Genomic DNA, 14,027 nt, shown 5'->3' with positions numbered 1-14,027 from the left:
CAGGTGAGCGCTTAAGTGCCCCATTACACTTTGATTTGGAAGGATTAACCTGGTTCACTTTCCAGCTCAATGTAGTTACTAGATGACCATTTTCTCCCGGGCTTTGTGAAGCCTTCCGAGTAATCATGTCCAGAGGGAGACTCCTTTATGTCATCATTACCCTTTGCAGACGTTAATGATTACCTATCATCCCCAGTCTGGGACTGCCTGCCTTACTTTTGTATCTCCAGTTCTACCTACCACGCTTAGCAAAATGCAGGTGCTCTTTAAGAAAGGAATGACCTAGTGAATGTCAAGAGCCTAGATAGGAGTTTTAAAAATCAGACTCAGAAACAAAACACGGAACTGCCAGGGGCTGGAAGGCAGGAGGTCGAGGTAACGAAGACGAACGAACAATCTGAACCATCGCAAAATCATCCCGAAGGGATCTCCTGTCCCATTTTCTCAAGTGGCTTTTCAGCCTTCTCAACTTCCCGCCCACTCTCCCCCGCTGGAGACAAGTCATGCAGGTATCCCAACAATGAGGCTCTGATTGGTCAGAGATGATTTCATTGTTAGGGAACATCCGGGCTCTTTCCCTCCCTGCAACACCTCCCCAGAGCCCTACGCGCCCAGTTTTGCACTCTCGCGTGCGCCCCACCCGTAGCTGAAGCAAAACAACGCCTCTCTCCAGGCCCTTTCTCGAACCTTTCTGTGCTCTCCCTTCACAGCTCTATGCCAAAGAGAGGCGGCCACTTCTTCCAATGAGGGTCTAGGGGCACTTCTCTGGCCAATCAGAAGCCGGCTCTCTCCACTCCGGGTGGGACCAATTTCCACCTATAACTGGACTGCCCGTTGGTTTCTTTATGGTGTTCGTTTTCCGCGAAGCGTAGAGGTCAGAACTTGCAGGGTCCGCAGACTCGGGGCTTGGCCATCTACGAACACTAGCCAATCCCTTTTAGGATACTTTTGCGCGTTCATTTAAAAAAAGCCGAAGTGACGGACTTGGAAATTGGTTTCGTGACGGACAAGTAGAGGAAGCCAATAGTCGGAGGATCAGGCCGCCACTTGAACCAATCAGAAAAGGATATCGGTCTTCGAGTTGGGGCGTAATTTGACTGACGGAGGACTCTACCTATGGCTACTAGGGTGGGCAGGTCGGTGACGTCAGGAGTTAGGGCAAGGCGGAGGTGGGGCTGAATAAAGTACATGGTAATGAAGGGTTGGGCCTCACTGGTGGGCGGTGTTTGATGGATAGTTGACCTTGCCAATTAAAGGTGGGCACTGACGCCCAATGGGAAATTAAAGACTCAGAGGCAGGGCAGTGTGGGCGGGGAAAGAGAAGCACAGAAGATACTAGGGGCCAGGTTGGGCGGGAGAACGTAGATTGACAGGCTTCTCAGCAAACCGAGGGCAGCGGTGACACACGCGGCGTCCCAATGGGTGCCCTTAGGGGGCGGAGCCCGAGGAGGGGCGGGGAAAGACGGCGGTGCGGGGAGGGGGGGGTTGCAGAAGGAGCGGAGCGGCCGCTGCTCAATGGCGGAAAAGCCGCTGGTGCTCTGACCGCCTGGTCCCCCCTGGCAGTTGCGGGGGAGTTTCCTGCCGGCGCGGCTGGAGTCTCTGTTTCTCCGTGTCCGGTGGCTGGAAGATGCTCCAGAGAGATCAGGCTGCGGCGGAGGAGGTGGCGGCGGCCGAGTCGGCAGCGGCTCTGGGTTGGAGAGAAGGCGGCGGCGGCGGTGTGAGGGGCCGGACGGTGTAAACAGCTCGGGCGGCGGCGGTGGCCGAGCCCCCGAGGGCGAAGCGGCGGCGGCGGCGGCGGAGGCGGTGTCGCGTCTCGGGAGAAAGCCGGGGGCCGCGGGCGGCTGTGTGGCGGGCGAGCCCGCGAGACCTCGCCTTCTACCTTCGCCCCAGGTAAGGCCGCTTTGCGCCCAGCCGAGTGGGGGAACGGCCGTCCGTCCGTCCGTCCATCCAGCCTGCTCTCGGAGCACCGGGCTAGGCCCCGGGCCTGGGCTGCCGCCTCCGCCTCCGCTTGCGCTCGAGGCTTCGCGGGGCGCGGCGCGGCGAGGGAGTAGTTTGCCGGGGCGCGTGGAAGTCCGCTGCTTCCCCTCGCGCCGCGGCGTGCAGGCAGCGCCCATGGGCGCGCGGGCCACCCCAAGGCCGCGGCTCACCCAGTCCTGCCCGCCGCTCAGGAAAACACCTTTCGGTGTGGCTCGCTCTCCGGGTCGCCTTCTGCCCTCCCCTGCGCTCCGCTCTCCTTCCTTGAGAAATCTTTCTGGTTTTTCTGTCTGGGCCTCTCCGGGCCTCCTTCCCCCTCCTGTGCTTTAAACCGTTTGTCTTGCTCCTCTTAGCCAGACTCGGGGGTTCGTGTCTGTGTGTTGACCACCAACCACGGTCCGAAAATTTCGGGTGTCGTGCTTAACAATGGGCTTCTTAAATGAAATTACTATGAACTCCATCTCAAGTTTACATGAATTCCATTAAGAATAGACTGGGCAGTATTATGTGGTCGGTCATACTTTTTATCTTTAAAAGCCTTTAAGGAAAGAAAGTATCATTAAGCATAGAGTGAAAAGAACCCTGAAATAAACTTATAAATGAAGGGCTTGGTGAATGTTAGAGCCATTTCTTCATTTTTTTAAAAAAGTCGCATGACCTCTAATACCAGTTTTAGCACCTCTAGGACGTTTGCCCATCTTATTTGGCAAAAAATTGCCTCTTAAGGATTTGATAGCTGCCCAAATTCATCAGTATTCAAGCGCTTCTAAAAACAACTTGGAAACTTAAAAACAACTAAGAAGTTGTTTTGGTAAGTCACACAGAACTTTTAAAATAGGCCCCACATGTTTAAAGTATCAAAATAAAACTGGCAGGAGTCTTATAAAGGGATTATTAGGGAATTTGGGTTGTCTTCATGTTATGCGGCTATTTTGGGAAAAACATTCTTTTTCTGTTAACAAACGTTTATAGCTCCTGTGATGTGAGAGTTACTGAAGCTTACTGTGGGATTAGCACAGGAACTGTTTCTGTTGAGCCTACTGCCTGGATGGAGAAGTGGTAGGTGGTCCCGTGAGGAGGGTATAAGTCACAGTGTGTTCTGCGCGATGGCCACTACATGTTAATAGATACTATTTCAGTTACTTTCTCTGTTGTGCAATTACAGTGTTCCTTTTGTAGGCCGCCTTTGAACTACATCATCTCTGAGTATGGAGGTTATTCTATTATAGAATTTTCCCAGTGTAGACTTCAACTTGCAATAATATTTAAAGGATATTATTTTATTTATTTTGAGACCAGGGCATAGGGAGCTGATTATATAACCCCGGCTGGTGTGTAGACCACACTGGCCTTGAACTTACAGAGATACTCTGGTCTCCAAGTGCTGGGCTTGAAAGCCTATACTACCACACCCAGCTAGTGATTTTTTTTTTCTTTAAAAAATGCTTTTGTGATCCTTACAAATGGACAGAGTGTGTGCCGTCATAAGAACTTAATTTTTGTTATTGTTTATCATTTAGTGGGGCAGTCCTCTCCACACACATCCGAAATACCGTCCCCCCCCCCCCAATTGTTAGAGGTTTTTTGTTTTTTTCTTTGAGACAGGATCTCAAAATGGAATTCAGGCTGACCTTGGTCTTACTTAGGCTGGTCCCAAAGTGAATCCTCCTGCCTCAGATTCTTAGGATTATAGTGTACCACCATTCTTTTTTTTTTTTTTTTTCGAGACAGGGTTTCTCTGTGTAGCCCTGGCTGTCCTGGCACTCACTTTGTAGACCAGGCTGGCCTCGAACTCAGAAATCCGCCTGCCTCTGCCTCCCGAGTGCTGGGATTAAAGGCGTGCGCCACCACGCCCGGCGTGTACCACCATTCTTGTCTCCCCTCTCTTTTCATATTTTAAAAAGTTGTTTTTTATATTTGTTTCATGAGTGTTTGCTTACATTGTGTAAATGGTCCACTTGCACTACCACGTGTGTGCCTGGTGCTAGTAGTGGAGGCCAAGAGGGAGTGAGGGCAGGAGCTCTCCTGGAACCAGTTCCAGCCAGCTGTGAGCTGCCATTTTGGCTTGGGGAACTGAACCCAGGTCTTCCAAAAGAGCAGCAAGTGCTCTAATTGCGCGTTAGCTCTGAACTCTCTCTTCTGAAGCTTTCCATCTTTGTTTTTGCTTGTTTAATGGTTGCATTTTCTTTGTTATTCTCTCTCATAACTTCCTAAGACAGTTTCTGCCTGGTACCTTGTGTTCACAGATGCTCATGTATGTTGTCACTTGAGCTTTCATATTTTAGTTGGTATTTGTCCACTTTTCTTGAACTTGGTATGGTGAGTCTTGTCGTAAATGGTGGGCAGAGCTTCAGCACCCGTTGGGTGCCTGGTGTCTGTGGAGACTTGAGGAGTAGGGAGAGCCGCTTTAGTTCCTAGGGTGCTCATGTGAGTACTCAGTTTTATGTTAGTAGTCACACAACTATTAAATCCCCTAAGAGGATATATCATCCAGAGGAATGCGATAGTGCCTAAAGGATGTGCTTCGAAGAGCACTTGATTCATAGGTTGATTAGATGAGAAAAAGTAGCCTTGAAAGTTAGAATGTTTCTTTCTAATGATGCATATTTTTAGTGGAAACTTTTGAATTGCCATGTAGTATCACTTAGATATTGAGATTTATTAAATATTAGCTGAGGCAGAAGTGAAAGGTCTGTGTCCTTGTGAGTGAGCTGGTAAATCGCTTTTATTGTATCTGATACTGAGTGGGAATTTTCTCTCCCTCCCACCTTGGATGTGTAACCTATGGAATTTATATTTCATGAGTATTTATGTGTTATGTGTAATCCTTTGAAAGTATATCTTAACCTTACCGTGCACACAAAGGAGTAAAATAATCTAATCCTAATAGTGGCCTATCTCCTGGCACTCAGGACACTGAGGCAAGATAATTGCAAGTTCCAGAGGCCACAGAGCAAGACTGCGTTAAAAAATATAACTAAAATGAATAAAATTAACTTCTTAGAATACATATTTTATGTTTTCTGCAAAATACAATTTTGGTGATTTATTGTTTGTTTTTTTTAATAGGAGAAATATCAGTAGTATCAGATTTATTCAAGGAATTTTGGTTGTGTTTTTTTTTTTAATTTTTTCAACTTTAAAATTTAATAGGATTTATTTATGCAGTAATTTTAAGGTATGAATAATGGTAAGAGATTTGAAGAATGTGATAGTTTTAGGTTTTCTGTGATTCTTCCTTGTTCCTGTTTTCTTTTTTTATTTTAGAAGTGAGAGTGAGGGGATAGGTCTGCCCTCAAGCCACTGCTGTGGTGATTCTCTCAACCCTGTGAGCCCTGAGGACCCACCTTAGATGTCAGACTTGGTGCCAAGGCCTCTCCTCAGCTCGTATCTTTTACCTTAGTGAACTCATGTTAGAATTAGAAGCTCCTGAACACTGCTGTTTTAAGTTTTGTTGTGTAACATAGCCAAGAATGGTAACAGAGTTGTATTGATTCAGAGGATTCATTAGCTGAGGATATGAGAGAAGATTCTTGAAACTGTGCTCAGACCCCAGGTCCATGTTTAGACTACTTTGCATACACTGCGGCTGCTCTGTAAGTCAGTGACGGTAAGATAGAGTAAGATTGGGAACTATTTAGATTTTGTGTTTTATATTTGTTGAGTGTAAAACATCTTAAATGAACAGAATTTATTAGTTGCTACCAGTTAATGAGTACATGTGAAAAAGCTACAAAGTCTCATAATCTGGACTTTCCTTTTTTTCTTTTTCTTTTTCTTTTCTTCTTCTTTTTTTTTTTTTTTTTTTTTTGGTAAACAGGGTCTCTTTATTCCAGACTGGCCTCAAATCTCAGGTTATCCTTGAACTTCTCTGACCCTCTGCCTCCACCTCCCGAGAGCTCTAGGGTTACTGGAGTGCTCAGGCCTGTCTGGTTTGAGAGCTAGGGTGCTCGAGCTAGGTCAAGGCTTTGTGAATGCTAGGCAGGTGTTTGCTGAGTGCTCCTCTTACCTGGGTTCTGGTTCCTGTTTGCTTTTGGTGTTCTCAACTCACTGTACCGCATCTTTAGGGAGTCATTTGGAAATCACTACGTTTATGCCCCTTGATCACCTTATCCCTCCTTCCCTGTCTCCCCGATTTCCTGTGTTCATGGTATGGACCCTAGGACCTGAGAAATAGTAGAAAGTACTCTATCACTGAGCTACAGCCCCAGCATGTTTTCAAGTCTTCTTACAGGTAGAAGGGTGTCTAGTCTGTGTCCTTCAGGAACCTCAGCTGAGAAGGTTGATCTGATCTAGTCCTTCCAGAACGAACACCCCTTGCATTAGCTTTCAGTAGTGTGATCAGGCGCTTAGGTCAGTGAGGAGAAAAGGACCTTTTACTGACTTCTTTGTTTGTTTGTTTGTTTCCGAGACAGGGTTTCTCTTTGTAGCCCTGGCTGTCCTAGAATTTACTCTGTAGACCAGGCTGACCTTGAACTCAGAGATCCGCCTGTCTCTGCCTCTCAAGTGCTGGGATTAAGAGCCAGGCGTGGTGGCGCACGCCTTTAATTATTTTAATTATTTTAATAACCTGGTATCCTAGAAAACATGAATGTCATGAAGCTCACTGTTTTGTTTTTCTTTCTTTTTTTTTTTTTTTTTCTGGTGAGACTGAACCCAAGGTTCCGTACATGCTAGACAAACCATCCATTACTGTGCTAATGCCCAGCCCGTACTTTCTTTTCCTCCATATTTCAGAGTGCTATTTTTCCCCAATTTTAACAGAAACATTTTGCTTCTGAATTATGGTCATGACATAAACCACTTCTGAAGTGCCATATCTACACATACCTGTCTGTTTGTTTGTTTGTTGGGTTTTTCTTCTGTCCAGGAGTCTCACTATCTAGTTCCCTCCCTCCTGCCTCTAGAACTCCCATGTAGACCAGGCTGGCTGGCTTCAGACTCATAGAGAACTTTCTGCCTCCGCCTCTGCCTCAACCTCCCATAAGCTCTGCAACAGTAGGTATTTTAAATGTTGTTACTCTTTTTTTTTTTTTTTTTTTTTGGTTTTTCGAGACAGGGTTTCTCTGTGTAGTCGTGGCTGTCTTGGAACTCACTCTGTAGCCCAGGCTGGCCTCAAACTCAGAAATCCGCCTGCCTCTGCCTCCCGAGTGCTGGGATTAAAGGCGTGCGCCACCACGCCCGGCTCAAATGTTGTTACTCTTAATAATTCAAGAACTTAATAGCTTGATCAGTTGTACTTCACACAGTAGAGGCTTGTGATATTTAAAGCAGTTTACCACTTTGAAACTTTTATGACTTGCCAAGTTGATTTGGTATATGTGTGTGTGTTCTTATTACTAGTGTACTCCGAGACGGAGTCCCTACAATACTACTTTATTGTTAAGGTTAGAGTAGATTCAGTGTTTTCTTTTGAAGAATTTTGAAATGCCAGGTTTCCAGGCCAGTCTGTGTACATAGTGAGACTTCTTTTCAAAAAGAGTCAAATGAACAAAAAGTATCATCCAGATTGTTTTTAGGCTTTAGTTGACTTCTGGGAGGTTAAACGTCCTGACCTCAGAAGCATCACTACTTAGAAAACGCACTTTGTATCAACTGTTGCCAACAGGACTGGGTGCAAAGGGTCCGCTCTTGGGTGCTGCCCGCTGTTGAAGAGGCTTCTAGGAATGGAGCCAGTTACTGAGGGAAGGGAGGGGAACATCTGTCTCGGGGCAGTGTGAGTTCTGTTTATTCAGAATGACCTTCATTACAAAATAGATGGTTAGTGAAAAATACATTGTATCATAGAAACAGAAACTTTTTTCTTTTCTTTTTTTTTTTTGGTTTTTCGAGACAGGGTTTCTCTGTATAGCCCTGGCTGTCCTGGAACTCACTCTGTAGACCAGGCTGGCCTTGAACTCAGAGATCCGCCTGCCTTTGCCTCCCAAGTGCTGGGATTAAAGGCGTGTGCCACCATGCCCCGCAAAACTGTTTTATTTTTTAAATGAAAACTAAAAAGTTGGTTAAATTCTCTGATTTGTAATGTAACAGACAGAGTGAAGCAGGTGGATAGTTTGTATTTTGATAGGGGTGGGTACCTGAGAAGAAGCTGGACTGACAAAGGATACATAGATGAATGAAAAAATTTAGAGGAATTCTCATGGGCCCTGGTGGCACAGGCCTTTAATCCCATCACTCTGGAAAACAAAAAAGAAGGATTTCAAAGTATTTTAAGCTCGAGGCTGCTATCATTGGCTCTTAAATAGAATCACATTTTCTTGATTCTGTGTAAGTGCTCCAAATATTGAAAAGGGGCAGTTAATAGATATTCTTAGGAGTTGGAAAACATAGGCATTACTATGTTGCTTGAGGGTATCTAATCTCTCCGGGTGGTATAGGTCTTCCTACCCCAAGTTAAACATTCACCTCTGAGGTAAGGGCCTGGTTTTTCTACTGAATGTAGGTAGTCTTTTATGTTTTCCTATAGTTGAGAAAAAATTAACCCAAAATGATACAAGTTTAATATTTGGGATAGTTTCTGTTGTTTTCAGTTACTCTAGGCTATAACCTACAGAGGTGTAAAACGGTCACCATGGTAAAGTATTTAATATATAGCTCTCTGTTACTCAGGTTCAATGATGTGCGTGCACAGTACTATTTCAGGTTGTAATGAACAAGAGAGACACTCCCATCCCTACCCCAGTAGATCTTCTGTTCAAGAGAGCCAATGACTCTCTGGTTCTCTGCACAGCCGCACTCCTTTTGGGTTGCTTTCAAACAGCATGTGTATGTTTTCTCTACACATTTAAAACTGATCAGAACTTAACTGGTTGTTCTGTTTGTTCTCACTGTTGCCTAGGCTGCCATGGAATCAAGTGATCCCCTGCCTCAGTCCTTCACGTAGTTAGGACGACAGGTTTGTACTGCTGCTGGGCTTCACTAGTTTTACAAAAGGAAAGGAAGAGTTCTTGAACAGTTGGACAAAAAGTGGAGTGTGTTAGGGAAGGGGAAATTGTGCTTAAGAGCAGCGTTGATTTCAGTTTAGAACGAGACCCAGAGAGAGACCGTCAGTCCTCACACTAAGACCCTAGGTGTTTCCTCTCAGTGTCAGCCCTGTAAGAGGAGAGTTTTTAGAGGGGAGAGTGGGAGAAATGGTGGGCTAGTGAGAAGAGGAACAGCACTTTCAGTGGGTCAGTTGACAAGTAAGGGATGGGGCTAGGTTAGGGCCCTGGTTTGATCTTCAGCACCACAAAAGGTAGACTATGGGCCTGGGAATGTCTGTAAAATGAATGTTACTTGTGTTGGGAAAGGCTCTTGTTCTTTTCTGTTCCTAGTTGAATGATTAATGTAATACTGATACTGACTCGTGGCTGCTACTTTTGTTCTCTAGCTGTTTATTTGACAATTCAGCTAAGGGATGACTGATGCTTCTAATTTGTTTTTAGTTTCCTGTCCTCAGGTTGTCTGTTGTCACCACTCCCCTAATTTCATGACTTTGGCTTGTTACCTGTGGTGGTTTTGCTTTTTCTGTGTGAGGAGTGGGGACTCCTGCCTGAGAAGCAGGTGCTTGCTTTGAGCCTTTTGTAGCCACAGGGTTCCAGTGTTCTGTGTACTGATACAGTTTGGTAAAGATTTTTTCTGGGATTATACAAGCATTGCACACTAAGCTTGAAAGATGTGAGTTTTTGTTTTTATTTTGAGTCATGATGATCTTTTCATTTGTGAGTAAGATTTTGTGATCCTCATTGTTGCAGTGAATCAAGTTTTTAACTTTAAGGTGAATTTACTTGTATTTATTTACAATATAAAAATAAGCATTGGTTTCACTTATGACATAAGAGACCAGGTAATTCCATCTAAGTAAACCTTCTCGTTTCCTGTTTTGGGGAGGGGGTGATGGGGCAAGTACTCAGGGTCTTCAGTTTGCATTCTAGTACTGAGCTGCACACCCAGCCTCTTATCATTTATTTGGTTAAGTTAAAGTTTTAATGGTTGGTGAGCCTAAACTTGGGGAAACTGGGTTTCAATTGGTCAGTAGTGTCTTGAATCAAATTGTAAGGTGTAAGAACAAATTCTAGTTTAATATATAATCGTTCTTGTAAAAGTAACTTTTATTTGCCTGATGTAATTGTCATCTCTGATGCTTTGACTGCCTCAGTCTGCTAACCTAGGCCTAGGCCTAGAAGCTTCTAGGCCTAGAATGTTGTCAGCCTCTGAAACTTGTTGCTGAGGAAGCTCTCCTTTTCTAGTTCTTTCTGAACTCTGGCTGGCTGGTTCAACTCAGCTGTTCAGGCTCAAACTCCTTTCCAAGCTGATTGATTCAAACTAGCTTCTTTCACTTGTCACAGAATTGCCCTGCTTGGCCTCACTAACTTTGTGTAACCTTCTGCCTCATAATTCACCTGCGTTTGGCTTGTCCTCTCTTGATCCTGTCTATGTAAAACTCTCCCAGTAAAACTGCCTCTTCTCCCCTGCACTGCTCTCTCTCCTTCTCTTTCCTCTCTTTCCTTAGGAGAGTTGGGAGTATTCCATCACTGATTCATTCTGTCAGATCTTTCTCTGATTCGTCACTTTGTCTGCCCCTCAACTAGACATCATTTTCAAAGATGGGTGCGTCCTTCAACAAACGAACTTTACCTTCATTGTTTGGGATTAAAGGTGTGTGCTAAGGACTGAGCCACACCACAACTAGAAACAGGGTTTTTCCAGTAAATAACACAATCTTGGGGTACACAGTGTGATCAAATATTCTGCAACAAGTTCTCAATTTTGCTTTATAAACAAAATCTAGGTTGTTAGGGTAGTAAATGTTTGCAAGAGTCAGTAATGACCGAGATTTCTATATTAGTCTTTATCTTGACGCCTTTCTAAAGTAAGTTTGTCTGTCGTTGAGGGTATTTGCTCATCTGCATTTATCCTCTAGTGCAGGTTTTCTGTTTGTTTGTTTGTTTGTTATTTTTGCTTTTTGGCCACTCTTTGTTTACATGATTTTATTTAATTTTTAATTTTGTGTGTATTGATGTTATGCCTGCATTTATATCTTGTATCACATGCATGCTAGCCAGAAGAGGGTGCTGGATCCCCAGGAACTGGAGTTTGGCTGATTGTTAGCCTCTCTGTGGATGCTGAGATTTGAACCCAAGTCCTCTATGAGAGTAGTTGTATTTTGTTTGTTTGTTTTTACTTTTTTAAAATTCACTTTACATCCTGATCACAGGCTTCCCATGACCTCTCACCCCCACCCCCATGCTCTCTTCCCAGTCCCAGGCTTATAAATCCCCTCCCCCATTGCCACCTCACCTCCACATCCTTTCCCACTGAAGCCCAACAGGGCAGTCCAGCTAGGGGGAAGGGGATCCAATGGATGGGAACAGAGACTGAGCCAGCCCCCCTACCACTTGTTAGGGGAGTAGCCAGTGTTCTAAACCACTGAGACATCTTTCCAGCCCTGCTTAATTTTTAAATACAGGGTTGTCACAAGACTTGGGCACACCGAAGTCTATAAAGTAGTTTATTGATGATTTATTACAAGGTATTTGTTTAAAAATAATGTTTTCAGACATGATCAATATATAAAAAGAAATTAGTGTATCTTTCCAGAATTATATTGTATGGACAAATTATGGGAGTCAACTATTATATATTTGAATTTAAAGAATTGGAGTTGACTACTGGAATCATTTCAAATTCTCACTAGCTACATATGGCTGGTGGCTACTGTGCTTCATAGCATAGCTCTGGATTCTTGTCTGTTTGGTATTTCAAGTTTCTTTTGTCCCTCCAAAAGTGGTGAACATGATTATTTTCTTGCGGCTTTAATTTTGTGTTTTTCTATTAGGGTGTTTACTTACCGCTCGGGGCCGGTCAAGGTTCTCAGATGGCTTTGGCCATAATTCCCTTTCTGTGTGTTTGCCATTATCACTTGTCAAACTTTCTATATTCTTGGTTTTTTTTTTTTTTTTTAGAAAATGGTTAAAAAATGATTGTAGGTATATATGAACAGGACTACTTTGCAAAATACAGGTGTTTATTGTGCACTGTTGAGGATTGTGTGCCTCTATAAAATGATGCCATTAAAGATTTTAACCAAAAGATAGTTTAAAATCCCCCAAGTAGTTTAAAATACATTGAAGTATGGGTGCTTAGAATGATGGCGTTTGAATGTTCAGCTAATATAGTGTTTAGTAGGTGGGAGAGCAAGGTGATTTTGTTATAACTATATTTTTTTTTTCATTAAAGAAATTCCTTAATTTGTTCTTCATCTTATTGCTTTGTTTTTCTTTAGTCCTAAGGATCTCTAAGAAGAGCCAGTCTGAATGGATTCTGGTCTAGAACCCAGCAGTCTCAGAAACAGCTGTCAGGCAAGACTAATAGGGGCTAGGAAGGGCTACTTTATGTCTGTCTATCAGGAAAGAGCAGGTGATAGGAATTGATTAGTGTGCCCTCTGTTTGCAGCGAGTGAGCCGCTAAAGGGAAGTAGTGAAAGGGTAGGGTAAAGAGTGGGGGTGCTGTTGTTTTCATTGGCTAGTTAAATAGAGAATTGAGTAGATCAAGGAGACAGAAGTGGGCATGCCCAGAGTGTATCCCTGCGTAGGGCTGAGCCATTGCAGTTCAGAGGCTAGGTTCTGGTTAACCTAGACTGGGATTAACCTAGATTAGGTATTATTTTGTATTTAGTGGGGTGCTTTGTTATTGTTATTTGAGACATGAGAAGCCATCACATCTTCCCTTGGAACATTTAGAGTGTGTATTAAGAAGACAAAAGTCGTGGGTGCATTAGATTCTAGAGAAAGGGCAGACGAAGGCAGTCAAGTGGCTGGAAAGGGACACTGCAGCAACAGCACTCATGGGAGGTGGGGACTTGAAGAGCCGTGGTGGGATTTGTACCCAGGAAAGGGATGACTTCTGCTTTGGGCTACAAGAAGTGTTGGTCATTAATACTTGTGGGTAGATTGAAGTAGCAGATTGTTTGGGTGAGAATTTTATTTATTACAGTGTAATTGAACAGATTCAAACTTAATTCGATCTATGAAGCCAAGTAGGGGTTGCAGAAGTCAATTTTGGCTGAACCATAAATGTCATGGGGGTGGACACACTGGAACTCATACAGTGGTGTTCCTAGGCAAACTCCTTTTGTGTTATCAGACTGTGACTGCAGACTCTTGTTCTACTCACTCCTTTTACACAAAGCACTAAAACAGTCAGGCCTAGAAATTACATTTTTTTCCAGAAGACTTTGAAACCTTTGCTTGCCCTTAACTTGCTCTTTATAATTTATACTTTCTGTATTGGAGGGAGCCGATGGAGGTGAAGCTGGAAGTCAGGCAGAGCCGCGAGCTTACCTCACTGCCATTCTCACTGAAAACTGTGAGGCAGTGAGCGAGCGAAGGCTTGCTCAGATGGAAACGGTGATTTCTGGCCCCCTTTAAAATCAAGCATAAAATCATAGCAAAGTCCAAAGTAGCGTGAGCATTTGTCTTCTCATCCAGCAGTTAAATGCAGATGTCAACATCACTTTAGCTCAGTATGACTACCTGCAGAAAACTGTCTCAATTCTGGGCAAGGGAAGGAATTCTTTTTCTTTAAAATAATTAAACTACTAATGTACATACTCAGGCTCCTAATAGGCTCTTATCCTTAAACTACTTTCTGGAGACTCTGCTTCAGTCTCTTTAAAATCTAAAGCCATGAAGGCAGTTAAGAAGAAACAAAAGCAGATGATAATAGCGTACACGGATCTCAGATATACTGAGTGAAATAAAAGAACCCAGACACAAGGAGTGCGTGTTGCATACGATTTCATTGCAGAACTACTGTCCTAAGAGCAGGCGACTGACTGCCGTAATTCGGGTAGGGAGATGGACTTGACGAGGCGTGCAGGTATTTGAGAGGCATGAGAGTTGGTAGGAGGACACAGGCGCGTTGTGAGAACTCATCAAACCACGCCTGAAGTGATACATCGAATAGGTCGGAGGTCAAAGCCCAAGTAAGACTTTAGCAACAGGGATAAGCTGGACAGTGGAGTGGAACTGCACACTTAGATTCATGTTTAATACCTAGAGTTTTCATTTAAA

At 44.0% G+C, this 14,027-nt stretch overlaps 1 protein-coding gene across 6 annotated transcripts in view; it reads left to right on the top strand.

The window, feature by feature from the left end:
- Window positions 1–1,467: 1,467 nt before the first annotated feature.
- Window positions 1,468–14,027, top strand: part of Ppm1b (protein phosphatase, Mg2+/Mn2+ dependent 1B) — a 69,818-nt gene continuing 57,258 nt past the window's right edge. For 5 of the 6 annotated variants that reach the window (XM_021149988.3, XM_021149985.3, XM_021149987.3 and 2 more), the window contains exon 1: window positions 1,470–1,890. The gene's annotated coding sequence lies outside the window, so the exon portion shown is untranslated. Of the gene's footprint in view, window positions 1,891–14,027 lie in introns of all 6 variants that reach the window. The other variant, XM_021149981.3, reaches the window with a different exon arrangement.

The sequence above is a fragment of the Mus caroli genome, unplaced genomic scaffold (assembly GCF_978045245.1).
Source record: "Mus caroli unplaced genomic scaffold, Mus_caroli_1 scaffold_18, whole genome shotgun sequence".
Taxonomy (NCBI): domain Eukaryota; kingdom Metazoa; phylum Chordata; class Mammalia; order Rodentia; family Muridae; genus Mus; species Mus caroli.
Note: the sequence above shows the minus strand (reverse complement) of the source record. Positions and strands in the feature narration are given on the sequence as shown.